Here is a 21,644-nt window from a genome sequence, read left to right as displayed (position 1 = left end):
GAGGCTGAAGCATAGTCACAATCGTAAAGCCCATCTCTACTAAAACCTTCACTTCTGAAGAGATTAGAAATTATCTGCATGGCTGGGGAAAAGCTGTTTCAAAGCAGGGGACCTACATTAACAGTCTTTTCCTACTCATTCTTATAAACAAACTCAAAGGAGAAATTGACTGCTTCTTAAGGTTCATGCTAATGACACATAGATTTGCAGAGGCCTTTGAGTAGGGTTGCCAACTCTGGGTTGGGAAATACCTGGAGATTCGGGGGAGGGGGGGGATGTTGCCTGGGAAGAGTGGGGTTTGGGAAGGGCCTTCAATGGGGTATAATGCCTTACAGTCCAACCTCCAAAGCTACCATTTTCTCTAGGTGAACTGATCTTTGTTGCCTGAAGATCAGTTGTAATTCCAGGAATTTTCCAGCCACCACCTAGGGGTTGACAGGAGGAAATCCTAAGGTTCTGTGATAACCAGCCTCCAAAGAAGCAACAAGACAACTATACAAATATACAAAACAAACTTCTATAATATTCAAAACAGACAAACCATCTTATAAACATACCATGATATACAGAACACTTAAAGTGAAAACAAGGGAAGGACATAGTCTTAGAAAGTTCATGATAAACAGTCCCACACAGATGATAATAAGTCCTTCCACATTCAAAGGAATCCTCAGTCCAGTTGCTCTTGATTAGACCCCGTAGTGTATCTGAATGGTTTCAATTCCAAAATATATTAACTACACAGAAGAAGAAGACTGCAGATTTATACCCTGCCCAGAGACTCAGAGTGGCTTACAATCTCCTATATCTTCTCCCCCCACAAAAGACACTCTGTGAGGTGGGTGGGGCTGAGAGGGCTCTCACAGCAGCTGCCCTTTCAAGGACAACTCCAGCGATAGCTATGGCTAACCCAAGGCCATCCCAGCAGGTGCAAGTGGAGGAGTGGGGAATCAAACCCAGTTCTCCCAGCTAAGAGTCCACGCACTTAACCACTTCACCAAACAGCATCACACAGTGACGAGGTAGTACTTTATATTCCCTTATTTCACTAGAAGCTTTCAACAACTTTATCAGAGCATGGCCAGATTGGAAAATTGTAACTTAACTGTGCAAAGAATTGGAATCTTGCCGTGCTCTTATAAAGTTGTTGAAAGCTTCTAGTGAAACGAAGGAATATAAAGTACTACCTCATCGTGTGTGATGCTGTGTACTTCATATATTTGGAATTGAAACCATTCAGATACACTACAGGGTCTCCTTAGGAGCAACTGGACTGAGGATTCCTTTGAATGTGGAAGGACTTATTATCGTCCATGTGGGACTGTTTATCATGAACTTTCTAAGACTATGTCCTTCCTTTGTTTTCACTTTAGGTGTTCTGTATATCAGGGTATGTTTATAAGATGGTTTGTCTCAGAGTGTTTTGAATATAATAGAAGTTTGTTTTGTATATTTGTATAGTTGTCTTATTGCTTCTTTGGAGGCTGGTTATCACGGAACCTTAGGGTTTCTTCCTGTCACTCTCTGCTGTGATTCTCCGTTTGTTGCACCACCTGGAGGTTGGCAACCCTACCTTCAAGGAATATATAGAAATGTACCTACAGCACACATTAAGGTTTCAGGATGTTGAATGTGAATGCATGCTAACAAATATAACATGTGGATAGTCTGCAGACCATTTTTATTCTCCCCCTAGTTTTGGAGGAAGATATATATATATATCTCCCTCCAAAACTAGGGGGAGAATAAAATGGTCTACAGACTATCCACATGTTATATTTGTTAGCATGCATTCACATTCAACATCCTGAAACCTTAATGTGTGCTGCAGGTACATTTCTAGAACATTCAAACATAATCTGACAGGGGTGCAACCCTTAAAAGCAGTTTCAACTGTTTTGCTCCTGAAATCTGGATTTAGTCTCATCAACCTGCAAAAGAAGCTGCCTTTTAAAATGTCAATCTTTTTCTCTTTTTGTCCTTCTCTTTCTGTGTTCATACTAATTCCTTCAGTCTGTCTCTATGAGTTTTTCTCTTAGCATGCACTTAGGTTGCCACCCTCCAGGTGGGGCCTGGAGATCTCTAGCAGCTATTACAACTACAGACAGCGATCAGTTCCCCTGGAGAAATGCTTTGGATGGCAGAATCTATGGCACTGTAACCTGTTGAAGTCCCTCCCTTCCCCAAACCCCACCATCTTCAAGCTCCACCCCCCCCCCAAAAAAAATCTCCAGGTTTTTCCCAACCCAGCAGGCAACCTTAATTGAAGTTCATATTTTTAAAGGCATGTTATGGTCATGTATGGATCAGAGTTGTGCATGGATGGGGCAGGGGGAAAGTAACATTTTCATCTCATATCATTTCATGAACTGAATCTAGAAGCCTCTACAGCATGATTAGTCTTTGCAAGAAAAAAAAAAGATGGATTCCTCATTGTTATTGTTGTTTTACTTGCTCCCCGCTCAGGATTCTAGTCCAATATATGAGACTGTGTGTGGGTGAAAGAGATAACCCTTTTTTTCCATCTCCATATGGACCCAATCCAAGTCAGTCTTCCAAACAGCTCCAAGGAAGCTTACAAAGGTGCTGAGGAAGACCTGATCATGGGTGTCCCAGCATCTCATCTGTCTTGAACTTTAATCACTGCCCATTAACTACCCTGAATTACTGCCTATTTAATTATCTTTATTAGAATTATCCTTTCTGGTCATTACGGACACACAGCTGCCAAGCTTTGCATGCAAAGTAGATGGCACAATGGCTGAGAACAAGAATACAGAGTCAGGAAGGTATTGGCTTGGGTCCCATTGACTGCTTTCAACATGTGCTGGGTAGCCTTCCTCCACCACTAGCACTTCTGCTCATGCAAAATCAATGCTATTTAATGAGCCCTTGCACTAGCAAAGCAGCAATGTGCTCTGAAGGACAGGCTGTCCAGCAAGTATGGAATACAGTTACAAGATTCACACTTTTGTGTGCAGTATTTTTTTGGGGGGGGGGTGAAGTTCCATCACACACACAGCCCTTCCTAGTATGCAATGCCAGACTCATAGGACTATGATGTGCTTTCTCAAGTATTAGATGGTAAATTTAAAAAGGAATGTACCCCGTACTGCTATTTTCAGCTTCTTTCCATTATTCCTCATCTAAAACCATCAGATTGTATAACTTAAAGAACATACTTAGGTGGTCCTTATCGTGCAAACAGACTTAATCTTCTTTACCTGTTTAGCTCAGCTTGTTGTGCATTTCCCGCCAGAATAATATGCTTCAAGAAGTCAAGCTCTTATGAAAATGGAGCTCGATTATGGGAAATTATTTCCTCCCCATCCAATATCACCATGAATTCAAATTAAGTACCTTAAAAGCAGCAAAGTGCATTCCTCATATTCAGAATTATTTTCTCCTTAACTGGAAAACCTTTCATCCCCAAAGAGAAAATTATATCAGCTTTCTTTAAAAAGTTAACATTTGTGAGCACATAAATGCTACCTTTTAGGGACTGCAATTAAGTGATCATTTAAAGAAACATTTTGTTGAGGAAACATTGATTGTGCCTTCCCTGTCAGGAAAAAGAGCAAGGAGGGTCTTGCAACAACAGCTCAAGGCTTACAAAGACTGTGTGAACTCCATCCATGACACACGATGTCTATGTATGTGTAAAGCGCTGTGAAATCTCAGCCAACTTATGTCAACCCCAGCAAGGGATTTTCAAAGCAAGTGAGAAGCAGAGAGGGGTTGCCGTTGCCTTCTCTGCATAGTCTTCTTTGGAGGTCTCCTTTCCAAGTACTGGCTCTGCTTAGCTTCCAAGATCTGATGTGTTAGGCCATGCCACCTTCCTTCCCCACCATGACACTACATGTGCATAAAGTGCTGTCATGTCACAGCCAATTATGGCAACCCCCAAGGGGCTTTCAAGGCAAGTGAGAAACAGAGGTGGTTAGCCATTGCCACCCTCTGCAGAGTTTTCCTTCAAGGTCTCGCTTCCAAAAACTGACCCTGCTTAGCTTCTGAGATCTGACAAGATTGGGGTATACCATACTGCTTTCCCTCCCCCATGATATCACAGAAGTAGAGAATTTGGCAAGTTGCTAGTCCTTCTGCTTGTAGGACTTAAGAAAATCTTAGCTATTTTATAAGGTTTGTCACAAATGGCATAAGGTCACAGTTAAGGTCAACGAAATGCTGGGCAGTTTCCATCAATTTGTTTACTAGAAAGGCATCTTGTTATGTCCTGCATTCTAATCCCTATGTACAGCACAGCGCACACTACAGAGGCGACCAGTGGAACCCCACTGGTCCCCGGATGTAGCTCGCTAATACGCACCACCAATCAAGATCTGTGGCGGGAAGTTTAACTGACCAGGATTGGACCTGGCCTCACGGAGGGTTGTTCCGGGGCATGTATATAATCGGGACCCGGCCCGCCATTCTCCCTCTTGTGATGTACCTGCTAATAAAGTATGTTGCCTTCAACACGTCTCGTCACTGAGTACATTACACATCTGATCTGTTCTCAGAAAGGAGAGCTACAAACTGAGCGACTATTGGGATTCTGACTTGGTTCAGGTAAAGTGGCAAGATATGGTTTGCTGCTACAAGAATGAGAGCTCTTGGGGCTTATATACTAACAGATGCTATCACATTTCCACTTCTGTGCAAACACCAGTCTGTATCTGAAGTGGCAAACTACAGTTTTCGCTTTCCCTGCAAACCAGGATTTTAGTGGAAATATGTGGTGATTTGGAATAAGAACATAAGAAGAGCCCTGTTAGACCAATGGTTCATCTAGTCCAGCATCCTGTCTCACACAGTGGCCCACCAGTGCCCTGAAAAGCCAACAATATGGCATAGAGGTTGTAAGATTCAGAGGCTCAGTGCTTCTGAACGTAGAGGTCCCCCTCAGTCACCATGGCTAGTACCACTGATAGACTTATCCTCCATGAATCTATCTAATCTCCTTTTAAAGCTGTTTTATTCCTGTGGCCATCACTACATCCTCTGGCATCAAATTCACATTTTAAGCACTCTCTATGTAAAGTATATTTTGTGAACTCTCTCCACCCCATTTTAAAAACTATCATGCCCCCCCCCCCAAGTTGTCTCTTTTCTAAACTGAAAGTTCCATGGTCTGCAACACAACTGCAAACTATGATTTGTTGGGTTGGGTGTAACGGCATACTATCAGTGCTACCATAAGCAGGTCTTCTCAGAATCCAACTTGGGTCTATTTTACTCCCAGGAAAGGGTTCTTAGAATTACATAGTGTGGTTTGCTGAAAAGAGAGAAAAAATCTAATTAACTCTACAATTAGAAGGGGGACTACAGAAGTTTGAAGATCCCCCAAGCAACTTCTGTAGAGCTTTTTCAGTAGTGGCATCTCACCTTTAGAATATTTTTGCCCTTAAGGCTCACCTGACACATACTTGACTGTCCTTTAGGTGCTAGGCCAGAGTATTCCTTTTTACGCAGGCTTTTACTTGTGGATCCATCTTTTTAAAGCTGTTTTTATTATCTTCTTCTAGCCTGAAGGCTAGAATGCTCAGTGCTGTTCTTTGCTGTTTTTATGCCCATGGCTTATTTTTAATTGTTTTATTTTTAATATTGATTGTGTTGTTTTGTGATTTTATTGTATTGTTTTTACTTAGGCAAATTTCTGAGTAGTGGCATATATTTTTTTAAATAATAGTCATAATTTGTCATGACATCAAAACTTTGCCATTGTATTCAAATAAGTGTAGTACATCCCTGGTCATTTGTTACTTTCTCCTCTTAAGAGTGTGTGCACGTGTGCACCATAAAGCTTTAAGAATTTCCCCTCAAAATTTGAGGGAAAGGAGTCACTAAGCAATGTGGACATTCTTCTGCTTTCACACATGCTAAATAATGCAGTTTCAGTCCACTTCAGTGACTGTTTGCAAGTGGATTTTGTCATTCCACACAGTAAAATACAGCTGCAAAATGCATTGAAAATATGTTATTTAATGCATGTGGAAGTGCTCATAATAGGCTCTGAATTAGCATAGATTTTTTGGGGGGAGTGGGGATTCTAAGAAGAAAGTGTTATTGATCCAAAAAGTCCCCAGATAAGTTCATCCACAAATGCTATAATGTTGACACTGTCTGAGGAGGCTGAAACCCATCACTTCTTGTGTACAAAGCCAGTGTTTTGCTGGCAGAATGGTTGAGTGAGCTTGTTGTACATTTCCCTTTCTTCTCTGCTCAACATTTTCTCGGCTTTCAGGCTTTGTAAGCACCAGTTCTTTTTTAGATGAGGCTTCAAACTCCTGAAATAAAAAAAAAAACTTCAGGGAAATATCAGAGCCTTGTAAAACAGTGGCAGGTGGGTTCAACCGTGTTTCCTTTAAAGAGCAAGCCTGTCTTAAGGAAAAAGCACAGGCGAGTTAGTGAAAGACAAAAGGTACTTGAGATGAATGGAAAATCAGGCAGGAGATATTTTGGACTATGGGGGTAGCTCGTGTGACTGCAGATTGGTCTTTGGTTCTGGCATTTCTTCCCTTTCTGTAACGAATAACCCTTCTCAGCTCTCACCACTCACAAACTATATAGCAATGATTCCTTTTTAGTCGATGAAAAAGAAATCACACAGTATTAATGAATTCCAGACAGCAAAGTAAAACAGAAGACTCTGAGTTCCTAATATGAAACAAGACCCTCATCTAAGGATTGTAGGGATGTCAGAACCCCCAGCTGGTGGTCGGGTTCCTCTGTTCGCAGGCCCCATTTCTCTGCCACCAATCTGCTGCAAAAAAAGGGGGAGGGAGAACATTTTTAGTGACATGACTATGTGACTTCAATGTGACCCGGACGTGATGTATGCATATCAGGGATGCTGGGGCGATGCTCCGGATCTGGGACAAAATCTCTATGGTAGTAGTCGAAAAGAGTAAGAGTCCAGTAGCTCCTTAAATACTAACAAATTTGTGGTAGGGTATGAGCTTTCATGACTCACCACTCACTTCTTCAGATACAGTATCTGAATTCTGTTAGTCTTTAAGGCGCAACTGGACTCTTATACCGTTTTCGCACACACCTTACCTCACAGTCACAATCCTGTTCCCTCTGCAGCATCTGGTCGGATTTACCACCATCTGCGCCGGAGTTACAGAAAGTGCCACAGCTTCTGTGTAGCAAACATAAACTGGGTTTTAGCGGTTTACGTTTGCTACGCAAAAGCCGTGGCACTTCCTGTAACTCCGGCGCAGATGGTGCGAAATCTGACCGGACGCTGCGGAGGGAACAGGATTGTGACTGCGAGGTTAGCTGTGTGTGAAAACGGTATTACTCTTTTCTGCTGCAATGAACAGTCTAACACAGCTACCCATCTTGATCTATTTCTATGGTAGAAGCTAAGTTTACCCTTTTGCCCCAGAACCAGAGCATTGTCCCAATGTCCCCAATGTGTCTATGTCACTTTCAGGTCACTTTGGAAATCACATGAGCACATTGCTGAGACATTGGGTGAAATGTCCCCTGCCAGCTGCCAGGAGTGACCTGGGAAAACTAAGGGGCTGGCAGAACAGTTATACTACTGTCTGAACCTCCACACACACATGCTAACAATGGGCAAAAGATAATAATTCCTTTCACAGCCCTTTGAGAATATCCATAAGCAGGCTCCTACAGGAAACAGGATAATGGACCACACTGACTTTTGTCTAATTTAGCAAGGCAGCTACCAAGTCCTTACGGTTGGGGGATGACACAAGGACTTTGTATCAGATGTGCAACGAGTGTTTTGTCCATCCATCATACACTCCAGCTCTTGTCTGCTCATGGTCACAGTGGACAGGGAAAAGCTGTTTTTAGCCTCCCCCTTTCCCATGCTGCTTTTGCATCTTCCAGCTGCCTCATGGAGCTGCTAGTGGATCTGTTGTGAAAGGCATGTTTCTTGTGTGTACACACACAATTTTTTCAAATGGAGCCAGTATTGGCTAAATTGGGCAGTCCAAGGATTAAAAACACTTTGACAGAAGTCTGAAGCTGTTTCTCCCCCTCCCACACACCATCGTCATGGGCAGAAAAGAGGATGTGCGCACCTGGGAGGTGCAAAACACCCATTGACTGTCTGATACAAAGTCCTCAAGCTATCCATTGCATAGGAGAGTGTTGGACGAGGATCTGGAAGAACCTGGTTAGAATTTCCATTCTGTCATGGAACCCTCAGGGGAGACTTTGGGCCAGTTACTCTTTCTCAGCCAAGTCTTTATTGCAGGATTGTTATTGTGCAAATAAAATGGAGGAAGAGAGATTGATTTTGGAAGATCCTTTAGGCCCCTATCGGAGAGAACAGTGGGATATAAGCATCTAAATAAATAAATAAGATTGCCCAACAAACTCGACAACTGTGTAACATGTAAATTCAGCCTTACATTGTCATGAAGTGCAAATCATATATGTTAATTTTAGGGTCAGTTCTTACAGTGTAATCTCTGCCTTCCCAAGGTTTCATCCTATTTGCCTCTGCAACATTAAACCCAAGAGAAGAACACACAAGAGAAAGAAACAATATGACTCAGCCCAAGCTAGCAATATCTTTCCCTCAAGAGGAATAACCAATTATCAGTTCCTTCCATTTGGTTAATTGAGGCCAAATGTTAACAGAGTGGTTAGAAGAAACATTACAGAGTAACAACCATGTAATGTGTGAACTGGTTCCAAGGTTTGCTTCAGATCCTCCATATCTCCTGGGAGATGACAGCAAAGGAAAACAAAGATACTGCAGTGATTGATATTCTAATAATGTAGAGTAGGGTTTCCTAAAGTAGGACAACTGACCCCTTATAGAAACAAAGAAAGTCTGATATGAAAGGACAAGAGTAGAGTCCCTGTTCTATCTGCAGTAGTACTCATTTAGTATGATAACTTCTTCATAAGGATGGGAGGTGACAATATGGGCTGATCAGCCTTGAAAGAAGGTTGTGTGAAAAGGTTTAGGGCCATCTGAATTAGGTCTGAAATTAATATCTAACCTTTTCCTTCCATCTCTCAGTGACTCCTGTCACAATCACTGATCTTCCTCCCAAAGAGATCTTTCTCCTTGCAGATAAAGGTAAGCCTATACATGAGTTCAGAGGCCTTTGGATGATAAGGGCACAAAGTTAATGCTCTAAACTTTTCTGCAAGTTGGTCTCTTCATTTGCTAAACCATAACACAGACAACGTAATATACATATCACATTGCTTTCTTTAATTGGATTTGGGAAGATAAAAGCTTCCTCCTCTTGATGTATTACTGAGTGGATAAGAGCTCAAATATCACGAGAAATTAAAACTCATCGGGATTGGATAAAATAGCATTAGTACATATCAGGAGAAAGAACATATCATTAAAAATGAGCCTTGAAGTTCATTTTGCCACACAGAAAATATTGGGACAGCTTTGGTTTGAAAGACTCGCTGCCTTTTACTATAAAGTAGCTATGCCTATTTTGAAAAACATGCCGCTAACTTTGCCTTGTCCAAAGCTCCATAAATATTGCAGTCTGCAGTGATGAGTAATGGAACACTGTCTCATCTCATTTACTGTACCTGGGTCTGGTCATATTTCATGCCCCTTATCACAAATTATCATTCAGGCTACTGAATGCAGCAAAAAATTCAAGGATCTCTGATTTAAAGTGTGCATTTTGGAAGGGTACAAGTCAAGTCCGTAGATTCACAGAGGCAGCTGGAGCATATAAGGGAAAGATCAGGAAAGGGTTGCATGATTGGAAGGAACAGTATTCTGAGGATCTGAAGGCCATGGTCCCACAAAATGTATCTTGGAGGCTAACACAAAGCCTCAACAATTGACCTCTTATTGGAATGACCTACCTGATGAGGTCAAAGAGACTTCCACACTTCTATCATACTGCAGATTATTCAACATGGAGATCTGGAGGAGGGTATCTTTGTAAAGGGATCAAAATTGCAGTATAATGGAACAGTCCAAAATAGCACTGTCATAATAGAACAGGATTGTAATTTACTGCAATGTTCATTGTACGTATTCCTTTGTTTTTACTGCATTGTCTTCTGTCTTTTTAATCTACTTTCGGCATGATGGTTATGTGTAGGCCTTAGACCAGTGGTCCCCAATCTTTTTGGCCCCGGAGACCAGTCCCAGGGCCAGCCTGCTGACCACGGCCCCAGGGCCGGGAGGATGGGGGCACCCAATTCGGCCTCCCCCCAGTTGTTGCATTAAGCTGAGCATAACCCCCCCCCATGGCATTTCCTCCTCCCACCTTCACCCCCTGCGCAGCCTCGCAGCCTCCTCCCTCCTTTGCCGCCACCCTTGTGCAGCCTCGCCACCTCTTCCCCCCCTCGTTTCCTCCTCCCTCATTCGCCACTGCCCCACACAACTTCACTGCCTCCTCCTCCTCCCATTTTCACCATTTTAAGGCCAGGGAAGTGGCCGTGAAGCACCTCCCAGACCGACCACCCTCCCTGCCACTGATCAGCTGATTGGCAGGAAAACCGCAGCAGCAGTGAGCAAACTGCCCTTGTTTCCTTCCCTTCCCCGGCCTTAAAGTGGTGAAAACTGGGGGAAGAGGAGGTGCCACGGAAGTGTGGGGTGGCGAGGCTTTGCAGCCCTTTTCAAACAGGCCGCAGCCCAGTACCAGTCCCCGGCCCGGAGGCTGGGGACCTCTGCCTTAGACTGTTTGTTGTTTGTTTGCATTGTTTTCTAATTCTGTAATCCTAGTCCTACTGGATTGATCCTGGATGCTTTGTGCTGTTGGACTGACATGTTTCCCATATTTCATAAATCCACCTTGAGTCTCAGGGCTTTAAATAACACAAATAAATAAATTATTGGTGAAGGAGAGAAGACTAGAGAGGGAAGGATTGGAGCCCTGGATGAACACCGTTCTGCTCTGTGGATGTTTTCTCTACTTCCAAACACTACAGCATTTGGCAGGAGTAGCTCTTTATAGACAAATCCATATTGTCATTGTTAGAATAGATCCCCAAAGCCTGAATTCTTTGAATTCCTTTAAAATAACCTTTAGCATGCTCTTTAGAGCTTCATCGTCTACATGTGTTATATGGAAACCAGGGACTGACCATTTGTTTTCATTTATCTTCCAACCTGCAATTTGATTAGAATGCTTAAGCTCTTTAAACAATTTCTATAAGGAAACATTGATAGTAATGGAATCAAATGGATCACAAGAAGTTGAAAACATAGATAAAACTTGTTTTCCAGTCCTCTAGTACTTCATAATCCAAGTATTCCTCAACCTTACTGAACTGACCTTGGTATATACATACATGGGACTTTGTTACATGCCAATTTGGAAATATTGGTGAGGGGAGTTAGGAAGGTGGATGATTCTCCATCTTTTGGTCTGAATACACACTTGATTGTAGCTGTACTGAGAGGTGTGCATCTGTGGACTCTTTGATATGCTATATTTCTGTTTTCCTTGACTTGGCATGGGCTAGCTTCAGTTTGATTTTGTCAGTGCTGTAAAAATTCAGGAAAAGGAAAGGAAAGGTTCCCTGTTCAAGCACCAGTCATTTCCAACTCTGGGGTGACATTGCTTTCACAACGTTTTCATGGCAGACTTTTTTTTTTACAGGGTGGTTTGCCATTTCCTTCCCCAGTCTTTTACACTTCCCCCCAGCAAGCTGGGTACTCATTTTACCGACCTCAGAAGGATGGAAGGCTGAGTCAACCTTGGGCCGGCTACCTGAATACAGCTTCCGCTGAAATCGAACTCAGGTTGTGAGCAGAGAGTTCAGACCACAGTACTGCAGTACTGCTGCTTTACCACTCTGCACCACGGGACACACACACAAATCCCAGGTTTTCTTAAATGTGCCAATTGCAGCCTGGTTGAGAGGTGGTGGTAAAATCCAAACCCAAATATCAGATCCCTCCAAGCACAAAAAGCAGAAATGCCAGCTCATTGGAAACAGGGTGCCACAGCTCTTACCTTGGTATGCAGTCCAGAGCAATACAAACAATTGCTTTCACCACCACTCCACTCTGCCTTGTGGTTGTGGAAAGTACCAAGTTGCAGCCAGCTTATGGCAACCTCATAGAGTTTTCAAGGCAAGAGACAAACAGAGGTGGTTTGCCATTGCCTGTCTCTTCATAGTGACCCTGTAGCAGTAGAAAAGAGTCGCAGCACCTCAAAGAATAACAAAATTTGTAGTAGGATATGAGGTTTCATGAGTCTGAAGAAGTGATGCTCTGTATTCTTGATGCTTGGGAGGGGCAACAGTGTGAGGACTTCTAGTGTCCTGGCCCCACTGATGGACCTTCTAATGATACCTGGGCTTTTTGGCCACTGTGTGGCACCTAGTGTTGGGCTGGATGGACCATTGGCCTGATCCAACATGGCTTCTCTTATGTGTACCTGCAGGAGTGAGTAGTGACTCATGAAAGCTCATACCCTGCCACAAATATTGTTAGTTTTTAAAGTTCTACTGAGCTCTTACTCTTTTCTACTGCTACAGACAGACTAACACAGCTGCCCATCTTGAGCCATAGCACCCCTGGACTACCTTGGTGGTCCCCAATCCAAGTACTCACTAGAGATGACCCTGATCTGACAACATTAGGCTAGCCTGGTCTATCCATGTGAGGGGGCATTTCTGCCTGGGGAGTAGAATCTAAAAATATTTTAACTGTATTAAACTTCCTAGTTATGTTTCCAGAAATCCTATTTTTTGCTACAATCACAGTGGAAATTTATGATAATGCTAGTTTTGTAATTATGTATGACAAGGGAATGAACCTCACTGCGTCATATTATTTTCAATTATCCCATTCCCAAAACTCCCCACAACTCCTAATTTAAGTCCTAACCAAACACTCTTGTGATATATAGAAATATCATCCACATTTTGTGGAGGAGGAAAGTGTAGCTACAGAACTTTGGTGTCAAAGAGATGAAGCATTGTACATTGGGAATTAAACCTAAAGACATATTTCACATTCATCAAAGCTGGGAGTGTGGAGAACTGTATATATGAAAGGCCCTCGTCGCTCACAGCAACCAGTGATAGAGGAGATAGGCCAAAGGAGGATTAGTCATAAATGTCTAAATGTCCTGTGTGATATAATGCAGGTGCATAACCATCAGATTTCACACAAAGCTGAAAACTGAGGTGAATGTAGAGATTCCCTGTTCTGGCCTTCCTGTTGGAACAATGTGAAAGGAAGCTTAATTAGTACTGCCAATTTGCTATCTGGAGCAACAGCACATAAATCCAGATTCACACATTATGAGATTTGGGGAAACCCACATGATCTGTGGAATTAAGGTTGCCAGCTCCTGGTTGAGAAATTCCTGAAGATTTGGAGATGGAGTAGGGTTGCCAGCTCCCAGCTGGGAAATTTCTGGAGATTTTGGAACTGGATTCTGGGGAAGGTGGAGTTCGGAGATTGATTTAAGTAGTATAAAGCCATAGATATAAAGCCATAGATTCTACCTTCCAAAGTGAGCATTTTCTCCAGGGGAAATTATCTCTTTTATCTGGAGATCTCTTGTAATTTCAGGAGTTCTCCAGACACAACTTGGAAGTTCAGCCCAAAACAAAAACTTTCTGCACTGTGAATCTTTTCCCTATAACCTGGAAGTTGGCAACCCTTTGTGAAATACAGGATTCTCTTCCCCTCCCCCCAACAGGCCAAACAATGCCCCTGGTACTGCTTCAAGGTTTACAAAATGGCATTGGGGGGAAGGTTGAAGCTCCTACTTCATATGCTCCATGGTCCCCTCACCCTAGTTGGGCACCTCACATGCAGGAACTGAGAAGAACCTGCAGCTCATATGTGAGGGCTGATGTGGGCTAGGGACAAGTGTACTTGTAATGTATGAATCAGCCAGCCTGGACACAAATCACTTGGCTCTCTTCCAGTGTTGTGAGGCTGTGATTCATTTCAAAGAGGTTTGTCCATTCTTTTTTAATTAAACATACATCTCCACGCCTAAAAGCATATTATACGTTCTGCCACAGACGACAAACAAATTAAACATTGAAGCAATGACATCAATTAAAACTGCTGAGGAGGCAGAATGAATATGCAGTTGCTTAGAGTTATTAAATAATGAGCTCCCGCCACTTCTGTTTGTTAAGGGGGAGAGAGACATCTTTGCTGTGCTTCTCTCAGCGCACTCGATGAGGAAAGAATCAAGGATTCAGCACTATAGCCATTTGCTTTTTAAAAATCTCCACATCTGCAGACTTCAATATCACAGAGCAAACAGGCAGAATGGGGGGGAATCCCTGAAAAAAAAGTTTACTGAGTCCATTAACACCTGTACTTCTCCCAGCTTTGTTCTTTGGCTTTAATGTTTGACAATTCTCCCTTTCAGCAGCAACTATCTGATAAAAAATCAACTGTTATTCAAGCTTTATAACTTTAATTGTGCTTTATATATCATGCTGTGTTTCTTCCCCAGTCAGACATTTTCTTACCCCCTGGATCTTTCAACAATGCAGTTAATGCTATTGAAGAAACAGTTCAATTACCAGCTTTAAATCATGAAAGTACAGCACAAGAAAGACTTCGCAAAAGATTGCCTTCTGTTTTTTATTGAGTGGTGGCAATCTCCCCTGAGCTCGATTTGGAATGGACAAAAAATAGGGAATAAAAAGGTTACTAAGGCCAATTCTGAAGTCCCAAAACTGATGCAGAAGTAACTCAAACCCCTACTCTCAAATGAGCCCTGAAACCCTGACTCCCTGAACCCTTCCTCCTGCACTTGGGGAAGGGGCTGTGGTTCAGTAGAATAGCTTTGCATGCAGAAGGTCCCAGGTTCTATTCACAGTATCTCCAGTTAAAAAAGACCAGGCAGTAGGTAATGTAGAAGACCACTTCTTGAAACCATGGAGAGCTGCTGACAGTCTGAGTTAACAATGGTGACCCTGATGGACTGATTCAGAATAAGGCAGCTTCATGTGGGTTCACTTACTTATCTGGCTGCGGAGATGGCACAGACAAAAGCTACTCTCCCTCTTTGTAAATACCTAAAATATTAACATTCCAAGAACTACTGCCTTTTCTGACTGCTCTCCAGGGCCTTGGGTTGCCAGTGCCAATGGCCACCAGTGGGAGATGGGAAGTAGGTTGCCAGATCCAGGTTGGGAAACTCCTGGAGATTTGGGGATAGAGCCTTGGGAGAACAGGGACCTCAGTGGGGTACAATGCCATAGAGTTCACCTTCCAAAGCATTTATTTTCTTAAGGGAAATTGATCTCTGTAGACTGGAGATGAACTGTAATTCTGGGGGATACTCAGGTCCCACCTGCAGGCTGGCATCCCTACCAAGGCCTTCAGCAGCCTTCATAGCATGGAGGTAAATAACATCCCATTAAACCTGTATTAAAGGGATAAAACTTTTTTCCCTCTCCAGGCTGCTGTCAATCCTAATTAAATCCAGATTTCCTTCTGTGCGCTGCCAGAGTAGGTAACAGATGGGAGGGAGGGGTAGTAGGACATAAACTGGCAGGGTTGCCCACTGCCTGGAGAGAGAAAAATGCCCAGTCTCTTTAAGAGGCTTAATGGGGTTTTGTTGACCAGATTATGTTGTTGAGCTCTATACCATGAAAAGTTTATCTGCCCATTTCCACAGAGTAAGTCTCTATTAAAGGGACAAGATATTCTTCAGAGTTGTTGGCCATCCTAGTTACATTTGCAATTTAATAACTTTCCTGCTGGGATAGATTTGATTTGAAAGGCTAAGAAAACTCTGGCTCCTATAACCTAGGCTTGCCTGGCTGTCATAATGTAGACTGAGAGGCAAAAATAGAGTTGCTGATGTGATAATAATCATTTTCAGGCAAAACCTGAAGTGACATCACACCCACCACATGCTGCCTGGAAGTTATGTAAAGGCACTGGTGAGACTGTACTTTTATTCTCAATGCCACATTGATAGGTGGTGGTGTGTTGGCAAGGGATTGCCCCTTGGCACCACCTTCCAAGGAAGCCTATTCCACTGAGGAACTGCTCTTAACTGTCAGGAAGTTCTTCCTAATGTTGAGCTGGAAACTCTTCTGATCTAATTTCAACCCACTGGTTCTGGTCCTACCTTCTGGGGCAACAGAAAACAATTCTGCACCATCCTCTGTATGACAACCCTTCAACTACTTGAAGATGTATTTAATGGTTTAAATGGTTTTAATGGTTTTATGAATGTTTAATGGTTTTATGAATGTTTATTTAATGGTTTAAATGGTTTAAATGGTTTTATGAATGTTTATCCGTTTTAGATGTATTTAAATGGTTTTAATGGTTTAAATGGTTTAATGGTTTTAGATGTATTTAAATGGTTTATGAATATGTGTGTTTGATGTGTTGGTATGTTTGTGGAAGAGCACCTCATTTCGTTGCTCTCTTTTTGTTGAGAACAATGACAATAAATTCATCTATCTATCTATCTATCATCAAGATGGTGATCATATCATCTCTCAGTTGTCTTCTCTCCAGGCTAAGCACACCCAGCTCCTTCAACCTTTCTTCATAGGACTTGGTCTCCAGACCCCTCACCATCTTCATCGCCCTCCTCTGGACTTGTTCCAGCTTGTCTATATCCTTCTTAAAATGTGGTGTCCAAAACTGAACACAGACTCCAGTGAGATCTTACCAGAGCAAAGTGATACCATCATTTCACATTATCTGGATGCTATACTTCTGTCAATACAGCCCAAAATTGCATTTGCCTTTTAAGGCACTGCATCACACTATTGACTCATGTTCACCATATGGTTCATTAAGGCTCCAAATTGTTATGTTTTTATCATAGAGACTAGAGGATCCTTAGAGCATTGTATCATCACTTCCGGGGACAACTGGATGTGATGTCACAATATTGCTTCCCCCATTTTGCTTACCCTGCTGGAGCACAGAGGCCTACTGGCAACCTGACATCAAGCTCACTGGCAACTGCAGATCATTTACTTTTTCATGGCCTAACCCAACTCACTGTAATGATACAATGGAAGAGAACTGTAATGATACAATGGAAGAGAAAAGAACCATGTGTTGCATTATAAGCTGCTAGGATGAAGAGCCAGGTAAAATTTAAGAGACAGAAATGTTAGAGTTCTTCTTGAGTGATTACATGAGGATGGAACCCTGAAGAAACTCATGCTACTTCATATAGTATTGCTCATATTCCCACCATAACATTTATTTAGCATCAGCAAGTCAGTGATTTTAATACTTTAATCCTGATGTCTTTAAGATGACCTTCAATGTGTGCCTTGTAATATAAAAGAGCGCTTTAAAGAATAAACATATGAAAAAGCTGAGCTGTTACTTCATGCTCTTGATAACTTATTTAGGCCAGGATATTGCAAGATAACAAAAGTTGCTCCTTTAAGAGGACATCCTATGCTTCAAAAAATAATTTTTATTGGTAGCAAAGGCGAGAGCATCCAGTCTAATAGAACAATTTAAATGCATAACAGTTAAAACAAATTCTTTAACTATTCCCTACATATCCCAACATTAATCATGTTGACGAGCAAGACATCACTTATTCATAAAAAACCTGCTAACTGAGGGGGGGGGGGGGGAAGCCATTTTAAAAAGAAGGGGAAAATTCTGAATGATTGCAGCTTGGTCTATAATAACATCAGTAAGGTGATTGTGTGAGAGGCAGAAAGGAACCTCATTTCACATTGTTTTATAGATTTAAGTTTCAATTCTCATTTTATTCTCATACATTCACAATTTCTGTCTGGTGAGATAGCCAAGAATATGTGTGTATACTGATTCAGATATTTAAATATCACTTTCTCCCCAATTAAGAACCCCAAACAGCTTATGTAATCATTTTCCCTTCCTTCATTTTATCCTCACAACAAGCGTGTGAGGTAAGTTAGGTAGGAAAAAAAGAGAGTGGCAAAAGGTCACTCAATAACTTTCCATGGCAGAGTAGAGATTTGGACTTTTTTATTTATTTATCAGATTTATATCCCGCCCTCCCCCAACAGGCTCAGGGCGTCTAACAACAGTTTAAAAACATTAGCAGTTTAAAAACATATTAAAATTAGATCTATAAAAACATTTCCATATATATTTAAAAAATCTGAGATGGCAAGCTTCTGTTTTCCATTATATTAATTCAGTGAGATTGTCGATGCTGAAGGTGATAGCCATCTCCCCCTAACCATTAAAGGCAAGTTTAAAAAGTTCAATCTTACAGGCCCTGCGGAACTATGGCAGTCCCGCTGGGCCCTGACGTTTTCAGGGAGGGCATTCCACAAAGTGGGGGCTATTACCGAGAACGCTCTGGCTCTAGTGCTGGTCTATCAAGCTTCTTTCAGTCCAGGGATCTTAAGAAGATTTTGAGACCCTGAACGTAGTGCTCTCTGGGGTACGTATGGGGAAAGGCGGTCCCGAAGCTAGGCAGGTCCCAGGCAATAGAGGGCTTTAAAGGTTATAACCAGCACCTTGAAGCAGATCTGGAACACCACAGGCAACCAATGTAATGCTTTCAGCACAGGTTGAATTGCTCCCATACAGGTAGCTCCATTAACAATCTGGCGGCTGCATTTTGCACCAGTTGCAGCCTCCGAAGTTGAGTCAAGGGCAGCCCCATGTAGAGGGTGTTACAGTAGTCTATTCTTGAGGTGACCGTTGCATGGATCACTGCTGCCAAGTCACCGCGCTCCAGGTATGGAACCAAGAAGAAGAAGATGATATTGGATTTATATCCCGCCCTCCACTCCGAAGATTCTCAGAGCGGCTCACAATCTCCTTTACCTTCCTTCTCCACAACAGACACACTGCGAGATCGGTGGGGCTGGAGAGGGCTCTCACAGCAGCAGCCCTTTCAAGGACAACCTCTGCCAGGGCTATGGCTGACCCAAGACCATGCTAGCAGGTGCAAGTGGAGGAGTGGGGAATCAAACCCGGTTCTCCCAGATAAGAGTTCACACACTTAACCATGACACCAAACGGCTCTCCAACTGCCTTATCAGCCTAAGGTGGTAGAATGCGGATTTGGCAGTGGCTGCTACCTGGGCCTCCATTGTCAGTGAAGGCTCCAGGAGCACCCCCAAGTTCTTGACCTTCGACGCTGGTGCTAATAGCATCCCATTAAATGCCGGCAAGGGGATTTCCCTGCCCAGGCCACTGCGACTCAGGCACAGGACCTCTGTCTTCGCTGGGTTCAGTTTCAGTCGACTGCCTGAGCCATTTCACTATGGCTTGCAATGCCAGGTCCAGATCTTCCAGGGCACAGCTGGACTGGCCCCCCAACAATAGATAGAGCTGGGTGTCATCTGCATACTGGTGACAACCCAGCCCGTATCTCCGGACAATCTTGGCAAGGGGGTGCATGTAGATGTTAAACAACATCGGGGAGAGGACTGCCCCCTGAGGGACCCCACATACAAGAGGATGCCTCTGGGACAACTGCTCCCCTATAGCCACCCTTTGTCCCCGGCCTTGGAGGAAGGAGGTAAGTCATTGAAGGGCAGACCCCTGAATCCCCATGTCGGCGAGGCGGCGGGACAGAAGCTGGTGGTCGACTGTGTCAAACGCAGCCGACAGATCTAACAACAACAGCACTGCCAAGCCGCCCCAATCCAGATGGGACCTAATGGTCCTCTTCTTGAAGCTGTCCGGCAAAAGAGAACACCCATCCCCATATAGCAAGCATCTAGTACCATTGTCAAACTGCTATTAATGTTCAGCTGAAATCTACCCTCCCATTCGAGTTAGTTTTTGCTCTCTGAAAACAGCTGGGAATCCTCTGTGTGACAGTCCTTCAGGTATTTGAAGAATGCTGTCATGGTTCTTAGCTGTCTTTTCTCTGTGCTGAATATATGTAGTTCCCTCAACTTTTCTTCACAGGGCTTGTTTTCCAGACCCCTGACCATCTTTCCAGAACCTTGGCCCTTCTATGAAACTTTTTTCCAATCTGTCTAACTCTTTCTATAAGCTCAGTGGATGTGGACATAGCATTATAAATTAGCTCTGATGAGAATACTACACAGTAGAATGATTCTTATGCCTTGGGTACTCTGTTTACTACTACTGTTCTTTCTTCCTCAAAAATATATCATATGGCCAATTCATGTTCAGCTTGGGATGAGCTGCATTCTGGAAACCCATTTCACATGTACCATGGCCAAACCAGGCATGCTCCACCCCACACATGCACATCTAATTCTTTCTGCCTAAATGCAGAACTTTGCATGTGTCTTTGGTGATTTCTTCCTCCCATTGCATTCAGTCTTTTCAACCCATTGCAATAATTTCAGATTTTACTTCCATCTTGTTAAGGTGTCAGCTATCCTCCCAGTTTTGTGTCATCTGTAAATTTGAGAAAGTTCCTCTCCTTTGAGAAAGATCCTCAGCTTCAAGTCATTGATAAAAAATATTGAATTCAAAGTTTCTGGCATACAATTATAGGATTTCAGATGGCATGCTTGCTGCACTGTGAATGCATGTATGGAATGGATGCACTACATGCTGGGGTTTTTTTTTCCTGAAAAGGGTGTTTGCTTTGCATATACCAAGGCAGAAGATCCACATGCTGCCCCCTTTCAGAAGAAACTGGGATCATGTATATCAGAAGGATCACATGTAGTACGTTTGTCTCATGTGTGTTTACTGCACCACAAACATAACATCTGAAAAGTGTTAATTGCCACTTGATATGATAGTATTAGGATATTTAAAGGGAATGGTAATAGAATATGATTTAGAGGTACTCTTTAGTCTGCTTTCTGTGGCTAAAATTTGTATAAGCAGCAAATTGGAAAAAACCCACATCACCTTATATAATGGAATGATATTAGAACATCTGGAAAACCTACTATTCAAGGACTGAGATGTGTTCAGTAATATACAGTGCTGAGAAATGCCCTCTGTTGACTACTGTTTTGGACCAGCAAACTATATCTAATGTGATTTTTTGATTGGTTTGATGTGGAGTGTAATTATTCTGTGTAATTTTGTATAAAGAGGAGGAGGAGAAGGTTCAGATTAGAAAGAAACGGTTCTAGGGCAGATCTCTTTGACAGCTCACTCAAACCCTCCTACCTCCATCTTGATTAAATTAAATTAAATAGAGATGCTGCAGATTTTTGGCACAAACATGTTCGTGGTTGAAAATTGTTAGAAAGTGGTGACAAAATGTGAGCCAATCATCCAGTCAGTTTGGTTCATGCTGAGCAGCTGCAAATGTCTTCTGAACTGGTTTGCATCAGGTTTTCTGAAAGATGCCAAGTCAAGCTGATTGGTCACAAACAGCATCACTAAGGATTAGAACAGTGGTGTCAAACATGTGGCCCAGGGGCCAAATCAATCCCCTAGAGGGCTCCCATCAGGCCCCCAAGCAACTGGCTCTCACCTGCTTCCTTCTCCCTCTCTTGCTTCCTTCTGGATAACAGCTTGCTTTGCAAGGCTTGCTCAATTGCACAGGACCTACAGAGCAAAACTTCTATTTACTTCATTGGCTGAGGCTTCTCCCTTGGGGAGGAGGCAGAGCTTGCTTTGCCAGGCCTCTCAATCGCACTGCAGAGCTACTGAGCCAAGCCTCTCTTCCTCCTGTTGGCTGAGGCTCCCTCCCTCCTGGTTCCCCTGGAGAAGGAAGGAAAGAGCCAGAGCTTCCTTTGCCCAGTTCCCTGGATCCCATGGAAAAAAATACAAAGAAAGCACCAAT

General features: G+C 42.8%; 1 protein-coding gene across 2 annotated transcripts in view; it reads right to left on the bottom strand.

Moving 5' to 3' along the window:
* SCHIP1 (schwannomin interacting protein 1) overlaps positions 1-21,644 on the bottom strand; it is a 621,980-nt gene that overhangs the window by 370,383 nt on the left and 229,953 nt on the right. The window lies entirely within an intron of this gene.

Source organism: Heteronotia binoei, chromosome 6 (assembly GCF_032191835.1).
Source record: "Heteronotia binoei isolate CCM8104 ecotype False Entrance Well chromosome 6, APGP_CSIRO_Hbin_v1, whole genome shotgun sequence".
NCBI lineage: Eukaryota > Metazoa > Chordata > Lepidosauria > Squamata > Gekkonidae > Heteronotia > Heteronotia binoei.
This window is presented reverse-complemented; position numbering and strand designations above follow the sequence as displayed.